This window comes from Neovison vison, chromosome 1 (genome assembly GCF_020171115.1).
Source record: "Neovison vison isolate M4711 chromosome 1, ASM_NN_V1, whole genome shotgun sequence".
Classification (NCBI taxonomy): Eukaryota; Metazoa; Chordata; class Mammalia; order Carnivora; family Mustelidae; genus Neogale; species Neogale vison.
The window spans coordinates 206,608,427-206,622,513 of NC_058091.1; positions in this window are offsets into that span (position 1 = coordinate 206,608,427).

Consider the following 14,087-nt stretch of genomic DNA (forward strand, 5'->3'; position numbering starts at 1 on the left):
TTGATCTTGATGAAATCCCAATAGTTCATTTTTGCCCTTGCTTCCCTTGCCTTTGGTGATGTTCCTGGGAAGAAATTGCTGAGGCTGAGGTCAAAGAGGTTGCTGCCTGTGTTCTCGTCAAGGATTTGGATGGATTCCTTTCTCACATTGAGGTCCTTCATCCATTTTGAGTCTATTTTCATGTGTGGTGTAAGGAAATGGTCCAATTTCATTTTTCTGCATGTGGCTGTCCAATTTTCCCAACACCATTTATTGAAGAGGCTGTCTTTTTTCCATCGGACATTCTTTCCTGCTTTATCGGAGATTGGTTGACCGTAGAGTCGAGGGTCTATTTCTGGGCTCTTTATTCTGTTCCATTGATCTATGTGTCTGTTTTTGTGCCAGTACCATGCTATCTTGATGATGACAGCTCTTTAATAGAGCTTGAAGTCCGGAATTGTGATGCCACCCACTTTGGCCTTCTTTTTCAATATTCCTTTGGCTATTCAAGGTCTTTTCTGGTTCCATATAAATTTTAGGGTTATTTGTTCCATTTCTTTGAAAAAAATGGATGTTATTTTGATAGGAATTACATTAAATATGTAGATTGCTTTAGGTAGCATAGACATTTTCACAATATTTGTTCTTCCAATCCAGGAGCATGGAACATTTTTCCATTTCTTTGTGTCTTCCTCAATTTCTTTCATGAGTACTTTAGAGTTTTCTGAGCATAGATTCTTAGCTTCTTTGGTTAGGTTTATTCCTAGTTATCTTATAGTTTTGGGTGGAATTGTAAATGGGATTGACTCCTTAATTTCTCTTTTTTCTGTCTTGTTGGTGTAGAGAAATGCAACTGATTTCTGTGCATTGATTTTATATCCTGACACTTTCCTGAATTCCTGTACAAGTTCTAGTAGTTTTGGAGTGGAGTCTTTGGGGTTTTCCACATATAGTATCATATCATCTGCAAAGAGTGATAGTTTGACTTCTTCTTTGCTGATTTGGATGCCTTTAATTTCTTTTTGTTGTCTGATTGCTGAGGCTAGGACTTCTAGTACTATGTGGAATAGCAGTGGTGATGATGGACATCCTTGCCGTGTTCCTGACCTTAGCGGAAAAACTTTCAGTTTTTCTCCATTGAGAATGACATTTGCAGTGGGTTTTTCATAGATGGTTTTTGAAAATATTGAGGTATGTGTCCTCTATCCCTACACTTTGAAGAGTTTTGATCAGGAAGGGATGCTATACTTTGTCAAATTCTTTTTCAGCATCTATCGAGAGTATCATATGGTTCTTGTTCTTTCTTTTATTAATGTATTGTATCTCATTGATTGATTTGGGGATGTTGAACCAACCTTGCAGCCCTGGAATAAATCCCACTTGGTCGTGGTGAATAATCCTTTTAATGTACTGTTGAATTTTATTGGCTAGTATTTTGGTGAGAATTTTCGCATCTGTGTTCATTAAAGATATTGGTGTGTAATTCTTTGTTTTTTTTTATGGGATCCTTGTCTGGTTTTGGGATCATGGTGATGCTGGCCTCATATAATGAGTTTCAAATTTTTCCTTCCATCTCTATTTGTTGGAACAGTTTCAGGAGAATAGGAATTAGTTCTTCTTTAAATGTTTGGTAGAATTCCCCTGGGAAGGCATCTGGCCCTGCGCTTTTGTTTGGAGATTTTTGATGATGGTTTCAGTCTCCTTACTGGTTATGGGTCTGTTCAGGTTTTCTATTTCTTCCTGGTTCAGTTGTGGTAGTTTATATGTCTCTAGGAATGCATCCATTTCTTCCAGATTGTCAAATTTGTTTGTGTAGAGTTGCTCATCGTATGTTCTTATAATTGTTTGTATTTCTTTGGTGTTAGTTGTGATATCTCCTTTTTCATTCATGATTTTACTTATTTGGGTCTTTTCTCTTTTCTTTTTGAGAAGTCTGGCCAAGGTTTATCAATCTTATTCTTTCAAAGAACCAACTCCTAGTTTCATTGATTTGTTCTATTGGTTTTTTGGTTTCTATTTCATTGATTTCTGCTCTGATCTATATTACTTCTCTTCTCCTGCTGAGTTTTTGCTTTCGTTCTTGTTCTTTCTCCTGCTCCTTTAGGTGTAGGATTAGGTTGTGTATTTGAGACCTTTCTTGTTTCTTGAGAAAGGCTTGTAACACTATATTTTCCTCTCAGGACTTCCTTTGCTGTGTCCCACAGATTTTGAACCATTGTGTTTTCATTATCATTTGTTTCCATGAATTTTTTCAATTCTTCTTTAATTTCCTGGTTGACCCATTCATTCTTTAGAAGGATGATGTTTAGTCTCCATGTATTTGGGTTCTTTCCAAATTTCCTCTTGTGATTGAGTTCTAGCTTCAGAGCATTATGGTCTGAAAATATGCAGGGAATGATCCCAATCTTTTGATAACAGTTGAGACCTGATTTAGGACCCAGGATGTGATCTATTCTGGAGAGTGTTCCATGTGCACTAGAGAAGAATGTGTATTCTGTTGCTTTGGGATGAAATGTTCTGAATATATCTGTGATGTCCATCTGGTCCAGTGTGTCATTTAAGGCCTTTATTTCCTTGCTGATCTTTTGCTTGGATGGTCTGTCCATTTCAGTGAGGGAAGTGTTAAAGTCCCCTACTATTACTGTATTATTGTCGATGTTTTTCTTTGATTTTGTTATTAATTGATTTATATAGTTGGCTGCTCCCACATTAGGGGTATAGATATTTAAAATTGTTAGATCTTCTTTTTGGACAGCCCTTTGAGTATAGCGTCCTTCCTCATCTCTTATTATAGTCTTTGGCTTAAAATCTAATTGATCTGATATAAGGATTGCCACCCAATCTTTCTTCTGATGTTCATTAGCATGGTAAATTTTTTTCCACCCCCTCACTTTAAATCTGGTGGTGGCTTCGGGTCTAAAATGAGTTTCTTGTACACAACATATTGATGGGTTTTGTTTTTTTATCCATTCTGATACCCTGTGTCTTTTGATTGGGGCATTTAGCCCATTAACATTCAGGGTAACTATTGAGAGATATGAATTTAGTGCCATTGTATTGCCTGTAAGGTGACTGTTACTGTATATTGTCTATGTTCCTTTCTGATCTACTACTTTTAGGCTCTCTCTTTGCTTAGAGGACCCCTTTCAATATTTCCTGTAGAGCTGGTTTGGTGTTTGCAAATTCCTTCAGTTTTTGTTTGTCCTGGAAGCTTTTAATCTCTCCTTCTATTTTCAATGTAGCCTAGCTGGATATAGTATTCTTGGCTGCATGTTTTTCCTATTTAGTGTTCTGAATATATCGTGTCAGTTCTTTCTGGCCTGCCAGGTCTCTGTGGATAAGTCTGCTGCCAATCTAATATTTTTAGCATTGTATGTTACAGACTTCTTTTCTTGGGCTGTTTTCAGGATTTTCTCTTTATTGCTAAGACTTGTAAATTTCACTATTAGGTGACGGGGTGTGGACCTATTCTTGTTGATTTGAGGGGGGTTTTCTGCATCTCCTGGATTTTGATGCTTGTTCCCTTTGCCATATTAGGGAAATTCTCTACAATAATTCTCTCCAATAATCCTTCTGCTCCCCTCTCTCTTTCTTCTTCTTCTTGATTCCCAATTATTCTAATGTTGTTTTGTCTTATAGTGTCACTTATCTCTCAAATTCTCCCCTCGTGGTCCAGTAGCTGTTCGTCCCTCTTTTGCTCAGCTTCTTTATTCTCTGTCATTTGGTCTTCTATATCTCTCATTCTTTCTTCTGCCTCATTTATCCTAGCAGTAAGAGCCTCCATTTTTTATTGTACCTCATTAGTAGGTTTTTTTAATTTTAACTTGGATAGATTTTAGTTATTTTATTTCTCCCGAAAGGGCTTTTATCTCTCTGGAGAGGGTTTCTCTAATATCTTCCATGCCTTTTTTGAGCCTGGCTAGAACCTTGAGAATTGTCATTCTGAACTCTATATCTGACATATTACCAATGTCTGTGTTGATTTGGTCCCTATTCTTCGGTGCTTCCTCTTGTTCTTTTTTTTGTGGTGAGTTTTTCTGCTTTGTCATTTAGTCCAGATAAAAGTATATGAAGGAGAAAATAAAATACTGAAAGGGTGGCAAAGTCCCAGGAAAATTCACTGTAACCAAATCAAAAGAGACTCTAAATCGTGGGAGGGAGAAAGGGGATAAAAAAGAGTTCAGGGAAGAAAAATTTAAAAAAGAAAACAAATAAAGAAAAAATATAAAAAGGAAATATATATATTAGATAAACTAGTTTAAAAGCATTAAAAAAAGAAAAGGGTAAAAGTTAAAAAAATATTTAGCAGAAGAAAAAAATGAAATTAAAAAAAATTAAATTACTGCAAGAGTAAAGAATCATGGGGAGAAAGCCACGAGTTCCTTGCTTTGCTTTCTCCTCTACTGGAATTCTGCTGCTCTCCTTGGTAGGTGAACTTTGTCTTGGCTGGATTTCTTGTTGAACTTCTGGGGTGGGGCCTGTTGTAGTGATTCTCAAGTGTCTTTGCTGGTGGCGGAATTGCACCGCCCTTACCAGGGGCCAGGCTAAGTAATCTGCTTGGGTTCACTTTCAGGAGCTTTTGTTCCCTGAACGCTTTCCGTAGAGTTCCGGAGGATGGGAATGAAAATGGTGGCCTCCCAGTCTCTGACCCAGAGGAGCCCAGAGCTCAGGGCCCCACTCCTAAGTGTACCCTCAGAGAAAGGAGCCCAATCACTGCTGTCTCCCTGGCCTCTGTCCACACTGCGAGCTCACCCAACCTGCGACCTGTTCAAGGTAACCCCGAGCTGAGAGCTCATTCCTTGGCTCTGTCTCTGTAGCCGGCTTTCCCACTCAAATAGCTGCAAGCTCTGCCACACTTAGACACCCCTGATGCTTCTGTGACCCCACAGACCTGAGGCCACGCTGGCCCCGCATGGGCTTCACCCTGGTTTAGCCTCTGGAGCGATGTCCCTCAGTGGAGCAGACTTTTAAAAGTCCTGATTTTGTGCTCCATTACTTTGCCGCTTGCCGGGAGCTGGCCCCTCCCCCGCGGTCTGTCTTCCCATCGCTTTGGATTCACTTCTCTGTCGTCCTGCCTTTCAGAAAGTGGTTGATTTTCTGTTTCTAGAATTGTTGTTCTTCTTCTCTTTGATCTCCCATTGGATTTGTAGGTGTTTGCAATGGTTTGATAAACTATCTAGCTGATCTCCTGTTACCTCAAAGAGAAAGTAACAGTATGCTTGATAGAAGTTCTTGATATTTTACCTGCATTTTAATCCAACAGCAAAATAAATAAATGTATTCTATTTTCAATAATTTGCACAGATTCTAAAGAGAATATCAAGAAAAGGAAAACTTTTTTTAAATTGAAATAAAGAAGGAAATCTTAATCTAAATAATGATAGTAACCTGAGTTTGAGCTTTTTTGTGTGGCTTCCAGTTACTGTTTACTGAACAGTCTATGAAAACAATTATGAATGGTTTCTGGTTATTTTTTGCATAAATGTCTGTGAGAATAAATATGTGGAGAAAAGGTAAAGAAGTTTTTGTCTTTCACCACATCTTTAAAAAAATATTGCTCGGGGTGCCTGGGTGGCTCAGTGAGTTAAGCCTCTGTCTTTGACTCAGGTCATGGTCTCAGGGTGCTGGGATCAAGCCCTGCATTGGGCTCTCTGCTCAGGGGGAGCCTGCTTCCCCATCATTCTCTGCTTGCTTCTCTGTCTACTTGTGCTCTGTCAAATTTTTTAAAAAATGGTTAAGATGGTAAATTTTATTTTTTTATTTTTTTAAAGATTTTATTTATTTATTTGACAGAGAGCGATCACAAGTAGATGGAGAGGCAGACAGAGAGAGAGTGATATAAGGGAAGAAGGCTCCCTGCTGAGCAGAGAGCCCAATACGGGACTTGATCCCAGGACCCTGAGATCATGACCTGAGCCGAAGGCAGCAGCTTAACCCACTGAGCCACCCAGGTGCCCCAAGATGGTAAATTTTAAAAAAATAAAATAAAATAAATAAAATATTGCTCAGATCCTCTTTCTATTGAGAAAATTAAAGTTCCAGAGAAATTATCTCCTGGTGTTTCTAGTATTATTTGTTTTATATAAATTGACCTAGAGCATCAATTACATAAAACTTAACCAATGCAATAGCTTTTATAACATGTCAGTAGATTTTCTTTCATTATATATATATATATATATATATATATATGTTTTTTGTTGTCTAATTATTAGTCTCGCTTAAGTATTACCTTAGTGATGGAAAGTGCACATATATATTTTTATTTTGCCACATGAAACATGTTTACTGAACACTCCTCCTGAATATTGGTTGGCTGAGCATATACATGATAATCTATACCCCTATATTCCATTTCATACTTTGTTTAATACTGATTTTTATTCTTTGTTATATTTTATTGTATTTTATGAACTTTACACAACTTCTATTAGCTTTAATATTTCTATGCAAACTTTTATTTAGTGTATCTTCTACAGAAAGAATATATCTTACTGATTTCGGTCTTATAATTTTTGTTTACTAAAATAATTTTAATTCCTACTAATTTTAGAGTAGATATATTTGAACTTTCATGATTTTCTTTTTTTCTTTTTGTTCTTTTTGGTGGTGTGGTGGTGATAGTAGTGGTTAATACTTTCTTAATATTTTCTCTCATGAAGAAAGTTAGTATAGCATAGTGTATAGTAAGTCAGTTTGTATCATAATGTTGCTTCATCATCTATTAGATGTATGACCCTGACCAAATAATTAATCTTTTGTATTTATTTCTTGGCATACAAAGAAGAGATAATAAAAGAATTTATGTTAAAGTTCAATTTAGCTTTAATCACAGATTTTGAAACATTTGCTTTCAAAACAAAAAAAATTCTTTTTATTTCAAAGGAGAACAGTTTAAGTTTGCCAACATTTCTGACCATGTATGATATGTAATTTTAATAAAGTCTAGGTATTTCTTCACATAGAGAAATTTCTCATTCTGTATTTTTCTCAGCCTATTTTCCCTATACAATTTTTTTTTCTGTTTCATAGATACCAAGATTATTGAATTTTCTCAAAGATGCCAAGTAGTATTGAAAAGTTTGTTCTAGATGCTGCAAACATTTTGGCCTAATACACTTTTTGCGGGGTGGGGGTGGGGGGGGGTCTTTAACACAATAATCTTTTAACTTATACTCTAGTATTTTCCTTAATTTCCATATTTTTTCATCTTTATTTTATTCTTCAAGAGATTGAGGTTTATTTCAAATTGGGACTTTCAACAGATGGGTTTGATGACTAGTCCTTGGCTCTTGTACTATCTGCCAAGGACAGCATGATTTGCCTTCTAGAGGATTGCATCTAACTGGTAAACTGGTTTCCGTAAATTACATCACAATTTACATAGGTATCTTTGTTGTCTAAAGATGAGAAATATTTCTCTTTTCACTCCCATTTCTTAATATTCTTCAACAAGAGGAAATAGCTGAGAAATATTGATAGCCAATGTCTACTAACCGCTTTCATCTCTCTTCTTTCTCCTGCAGAGCTGTTTAGCTCTCTATCATATTTGTATATGGTCAGAGTTGAAGGCATATTGCTTTTGTTACCTTAAATAAATATCTTCAGACAGAATAATTATAAATTTCCCATTTTTTGGCTAATAAGGAATTTAGTTACCTAGGAAAGTTAAAAAAAAAGACTTTAGAGGGTATAAAACATCTTTTCCTGATTTTTTAAAAGAATAGTGGACACATATATACTAAATCTTAATTATAATTTAGCTAACACGTTTTTAACCTAGCTCCACAGTCCACAAACTAATGTATGTATATATTTTTACCACACTGTGCTTACTGGATGTCTTTAATTTTGTGGCATTTTGAGTATTTGCCTTTTCTTAAGCATTAGAGATATCTTTAGTATGAAATTAAGAGAGACTGCATCACAGCTTAAAACAAGACACTTAAAAATAGAGGTTTCTGGGGAACCTGGGTGACTCAGTTGCTTAAGTGTCCAACTCTTGATTTTGGTTCATGTCACAATATCAGAGTTGTGAGATCGAGCCCTGCAATACTTAGGAATAAAAGGGTCTCAAACCAGCCTGAATTTAAGATTATAGGTAGAAGCAGCACACTTTCCTCAGGTGAATTGATAGAAATGATTATGAGACATCGGTCCTAATTTCGTCCTTTGGCTCCAAGGCCTATGAACTCTAGATATTGGGATCAAACATGTATATTGGCTTTTTTATCCAGTGTAATATACTATAAGATTCAGGACTCCTCTCCAACTCTTCAAAGCTGTCCATAAGCCAGCAACTTAGCTAAGTCTTCAGCAGATATAGTTGGTTATTTTTTAATATTTGCTGCTTCTGAATGATGAATGGGATATATGGTAAAATCAGGGAAATCTGGGATCTTGAGCACATTTTCACACTTTCCTTGCTGCAAAATGGAATCACTCAACCTAAGACAATGTTGTGTATTGATTTACCATGTGTACGTTGATGTGTCAGCCTATCTATGAACCTCTGATGATTGTACTGGCAGAGATAAAATGAGTAATATGAGTATGTATCATACCACCTCCATGGTTGAAGGGATCAGATATAATTGATCATAACCAGATGGCTAGCTAGTCTCCCCAAAGATGAAGGTATAACTAGGACTCAGACTCACTCTGCCATTGGAAGATGAACTTTTTCTATATCAGGACATTAGATAATGATACTGTATCTTCTAAAAAAAACCTTAAATTTGGTTATTTTTCTAATAGATAAGAATATTGCTTATGTTTAGAGATTAAATGGGATATATGAGTATTTTTAATGATTTTAAGGTGCTAGCTACCTAAGCACCCTGAAATTGTAGATTAATCATGATTTATTCTCCTCAATTTTGTTTATGCTTACATATATTCTTCAATTTACGATGGGGTTATGTCCCAGTAAACCCATCATAAGTTAATAATATTTTTAGGTCAAAAATCCTTTTAATACATCTAACTTACTAAACACCATAGCTTAGCCTAGCCTATCTTAAACATGCTCAGAACACTTACATCACCCTTCATTTGGGCAAAATTACCTAACAAAGTTTATTTCATAATAAAGCATTAAGTATCTGATGTAGTTTATTTAATACTGTACTGAAAGTGGGAAAAAAACCAGAATGGTTGTATGGGTACAGATGGTTGTAAGTGTGTACCTTCTCATCACATGTGTAACCAGGAGTTACAGCTCACTGCCACTGCCCAGTATCAGGAGATAATATTGTTTCACATATCATTAGCCTTGAGAAAGATAAAAATTCAAAATTTGAAGTATGGTCTGTGGAATGGGCATGCTGTCACATCATCAGAAAGTTGAAAAACTAAGTTGAGACATCGTAAGTCAGGTACCGTCCATGTAGTGTGTACCAACTTAAAAAGTGTATACACAGGGGCGCCTGGGTGGCTCAGTGGGTTAAAGCCTCTGCCTTCAGCTCAGGTCATGATCTCAGGGTCCTGGGATCGAGCCCGGCATTGGGCTCTCTGCTCAGCAGGGAGCCTGCTTCCTCCTCTCTCTCTGCCTGCCTCTCTGCATACTTGTGATCTGTCTGGCAAATCAATAAATAAAATCTTTAAAAAAACAAGGTGTTAAAAAAAAGTGTATACACAAAACAATGCAACAAATAATAAGTATGGATCTATGTTTAAGTTGTCAAAAGGTGGCAGAATCTAATTTTATTGTGCTGTCTTTCAAGTGCATATTTCATATGGCTCTGTAAACATCTGCTACAGGAGCTCTCCTTGAAGACGAGGCAGGTTTTTGCAAGAGGTCAGAAATCCACTACAGTAAAAGTTGAATGAAAACAATAACAATATAACCAAAAGTCATTCATATGTAGTGCACTAAATATATTTCATCTTATGTGTATACCTAGATTAAAATACCTGGGTGGCTCAGTTAGTTAAGCATCTGCCTTCTGCTCAAATCAAGATCCCAGGGTCCTGGGAATGAGCTCCATGTTGGGCTCACTGCTCAGTTGGGAGTCTGCTTCTCTGTTTCCCTCTGCCCCTCCCCACATGGCTTGTACTCTCATTTGCTCTGTCTCTATGTCACTCAGATAAATAAATAAAATGTTTTAAAGGGGAAACTTTCTAAATAATGTTATCAAGATTATGCAGAATATGTCAGTAAGAGGTTGACAATTAATGTAATCACCTATACAAATGATTCAAAGTTGAAGTGTTTAATCTCATATTTAAAATGAAAATTCATTGTTTTAAAGTAATATTAAAATTAACTTAGAAAATATAATGCAATATAAATTTTATTAATACTATTCTATTTTATGACTAAAGTAGCAGGGATTATAAATTGCTACAACTATTTTCTAAAGTGTTTGGCATTATTTAGTTAAAAGGTAATAAGCACACCCTATCACTTTCAACTTTATTCCTAGATATGCACCCTTGAGAAACCTTATATGTGTTCCAGGATATGTATGCTGAAATGTTTGATTGAGATGAAATCATAATAAAATGGAAATAGCCTTCAAATCCACCAGCAGAAATATTTATTAATAAGTCATGGTATAGGGGTGCCTGGGTGGCTCAGTAGGTTAAGCATCTATCTTTGGCTGCACTCATGATCCCAGGGTCCTGGGATGGAGCCCCATGTTGGACTCCCTCCTCTGTGGGGAACCTGCTTCTCCCTCTCCCTCTGTCTGCTGCTCCCCACTGCCTGTGAGCACATGCTTTCTTTCTCTGTCAAATAAATAAATAAAATCTTTTAAAAAATAAGTCTTGGTAGATGATTGCACATTGAAATATTTAAAGGAAAATGAATTAATTACAGCTATATGTAACAACATAAATACATTTCACAAACACAAATTTCTTTGAAAGAAACAATTACAAAATAATAAATGTAATTCCATTTATAAGTTCACAACTAGAAAACAATTTTATATTTTAGGAATGTATATTTTTATGTAAGTATTATAAATAATAAATTCACTATCACATATAACAGGATTGAAAGTATTACTGAAGTGGAGGGAGGACTTTGCTGTGAAATGAACCATATGGAGCTTCTGAATTCTAGAAATGCTTCATTTCTTTACTTAGATAATAGTTAAATATTTGTTTTTAAGAACTGTTCAAACTGTGCTTCTATTTATGTATCTTTGTTGGTTCACAACTTCCAGTGCATAGTCTTAAATTGTACCAATACTCACTGAGAGCAGGGAGAGACCAAAAAAAGAGGCAGACCACTCCAGATTGGCAGGTGGCAAAGTTAATAAGCCAGAGTACTTACCTGTGAAGCCCATTTCGTGTGACTGCCAGATGTGGTTTTCTGCACCTGCCTGACGAATCTTAAAAGTTCATATAGAGGCCTCAACTGTGTTCATTTACATTTTACTATCCAGATAGTGTCAACACTGCTTTTCTATCTCAAAGCTGTATTTTTAGGGATGCTTCTGGGATCGGAGAAGACAAGGAGAGCACATGTTCCCAGGGCAGGGGGTTGGGGAGCCTACAGTTTCTCCAGTCCAGCTTTTGGGTTTACTAACACCTACATCTTCTCAGTGACCTCCCCCAACAACTCCTCTCTATGCAAAATGTTGCTTATAGTGAAGGATGGAGTCATGAAGGTAGTAGCAACCTGGATTGATCAATAGTTGGCCAGACAGATGAGAGAGAGAAAGAGAGAGAGAGAGATCCCAACTTTCAGATAAAATTGGCTATTGATTTCATACCAGGTTTATTTTGTACATTAAAAAAATATGGACAGTTTCACTTTTCTTGTTATTTAATAACTATTTTTCATGTTATTCTTTATGCCTGCTTTACTGTCATTTTTTCCCAGTTAATGTTTCTGATGTTTCTCAAAAATATCCTTGCTTTACCTATAACATGTTGGGCATGCCCCCTAATTAAAAAAAAAAAAAAATTGCAAACCTAGTTTTCTGGCAATAAAAATATGTTAAGATAATAAAAATAGAGTGAAAGGAAAGAAGAAATTGGTAGTATCCATTTCTCCCTAGATCTCTTCACTTTAATAGTAGAATTATTGAACATGATTTTCTAGAAATGTGATACTAATTAAAATAACCTATTTTCTGTCTAAGGATCTGAGTGATAATATTTGTCAAAATATACAGAAATATATCTGAGCACATATTTGATTTATCTCAGTCTCAGTTTGTGAATCTGTAAAAAGAGAAAATAGTATACCTATCTTATATAGTTTTTGTGAAGATTATAGATGTTAACATATGAAAAGCATTTGTAACTATTCCTGGCCCATAAAGTCAAGATGATCATGACACTTGTCTACAATGAACACCCTTTGTTTGTATATGACCTCCTATAGTGATTGTTGAATTTTGGCCATCTTATTTTAATTCTATACCCACACATCTCAACCTCTTCACTAGAGTGTTCCAAAGAAAAATTCAAATGTCATAGCTTTTATCCATAAATGATTCGGGGTGTGTGGATCAAATATTTCTTCCTCCTTCCTTTTTTATCTCTCCTATAATAACAGTATCAAAATTAACATTAAGACCTTATTATCAAGTAAGCATTCTGTCTCCAACTTTTCAAAGCATTTTTTTCACATTTTGTTGGCACGAGTCTTAAGTCTCCATTAGTAACAGTAGACTAAAATGCGTTTATTACACTTTGAGCCCTATTTGATTTTAAATATGTCTCCTTTCTTACATCCAGAATAATGAACCATTGTCTGAATTTTCAGTGTCTCTCACTACTCTCTTGAACTTAGTAGTCACTCAACAAGTAGTTTATCAGGGAATTTGATAATGCAATAATCATGTAACTGCAGACTAGGTGCTTCTAGACAGTTAATGCAACCAGTTTTCAAACTGAGTATACTAAGTTTGATTTTTTTTTAAATACGTCAGAAGGAAAATTGTAACACTGACTTCTGAGGTCTTTGATGATTTTCCAATTTTGTGAAGTAAAAGAGAATGTCTAAATACTCAAAGACTCAATGGAACACCCAGAAATTTTACATATATGTCAGTATAATTTTAAAACTGGAATAAAAAAAATTAGAGAACTGTCTTCAAATATGTATTTAAAGCTAATAGGAAAATGCCAGTTTACACTCCACAGTAATACATTTCTTAATGATCTAACAACATTCCAAAAGTAAAGTGGAAATTTGGTCTGGTTATCTAGATATTCATTCAATTTAAACAAAAATGATAAAAACAACAACAACATGGCATGAATTACCACTAATTGCTTTAATTTTTCATTTTATTTTGTGTGTGCTTGTAAGAAGATGATCATATCAACAGAGATGAAATAACCCTATTTTTATGGCATTAGATCTTTTCCAGATGGAGAAGTATTTAAGTAGAGTTCTTAAAATTCATGTTTTATTCTTTCACTTATTGATATCTGAAACTGAAGCATACATTATTCCAAGTGCAGATGTTCTTACTGCTAGATTTATTTGTTGCAATAAAGTAGAAGGCATATATATTCACCCTGTTTGGTAATATCCTCTATATGCTCAAAGATTTCTTTTATTTACACTGGTAATTCGAATACCTACTATTTGTATATGAAAATGTGTTAATTATCTGATTTTAATTATATGATATTTTTCATGGAGATAATATAAGATGATAATGGCCATATCATATCTTTTCTTATAAAATTTGAAATCCTACCACTACACTGTTTCAAACTTTATAAACCCAAAAGAGCAGCAAGAACATCCTTTTGCTTTTGTTCATGTGACCCACTTACGTTGTCTCAACTTACACCTGATAAGCAATGAGAACAGTGCTCACCTTGACCTCTGCAGCCAACCCAGTGCCAACCATCCCTGATAGAGACAGTTTCATGTTACTTAAGAGGAATGCCTGTTTCTTTTCTGCTCTCTACCTGGTCTTGATAGCATCTCTGTGATCCCACAGTCCTGCCACATCTGGCTCCATATCTCACCATTGGTGTAACTCTAATTTACAGTGCTCATCTGATTCATACAGCCCTTACACACATAGCATTTAGTGAACTCAGTCATTTTGTGTGTGTGTGTAATTATTATATAAATATAGTAGGGATAGGAACAGTTTATTCTGCCCTATTTATTTATGTAATGA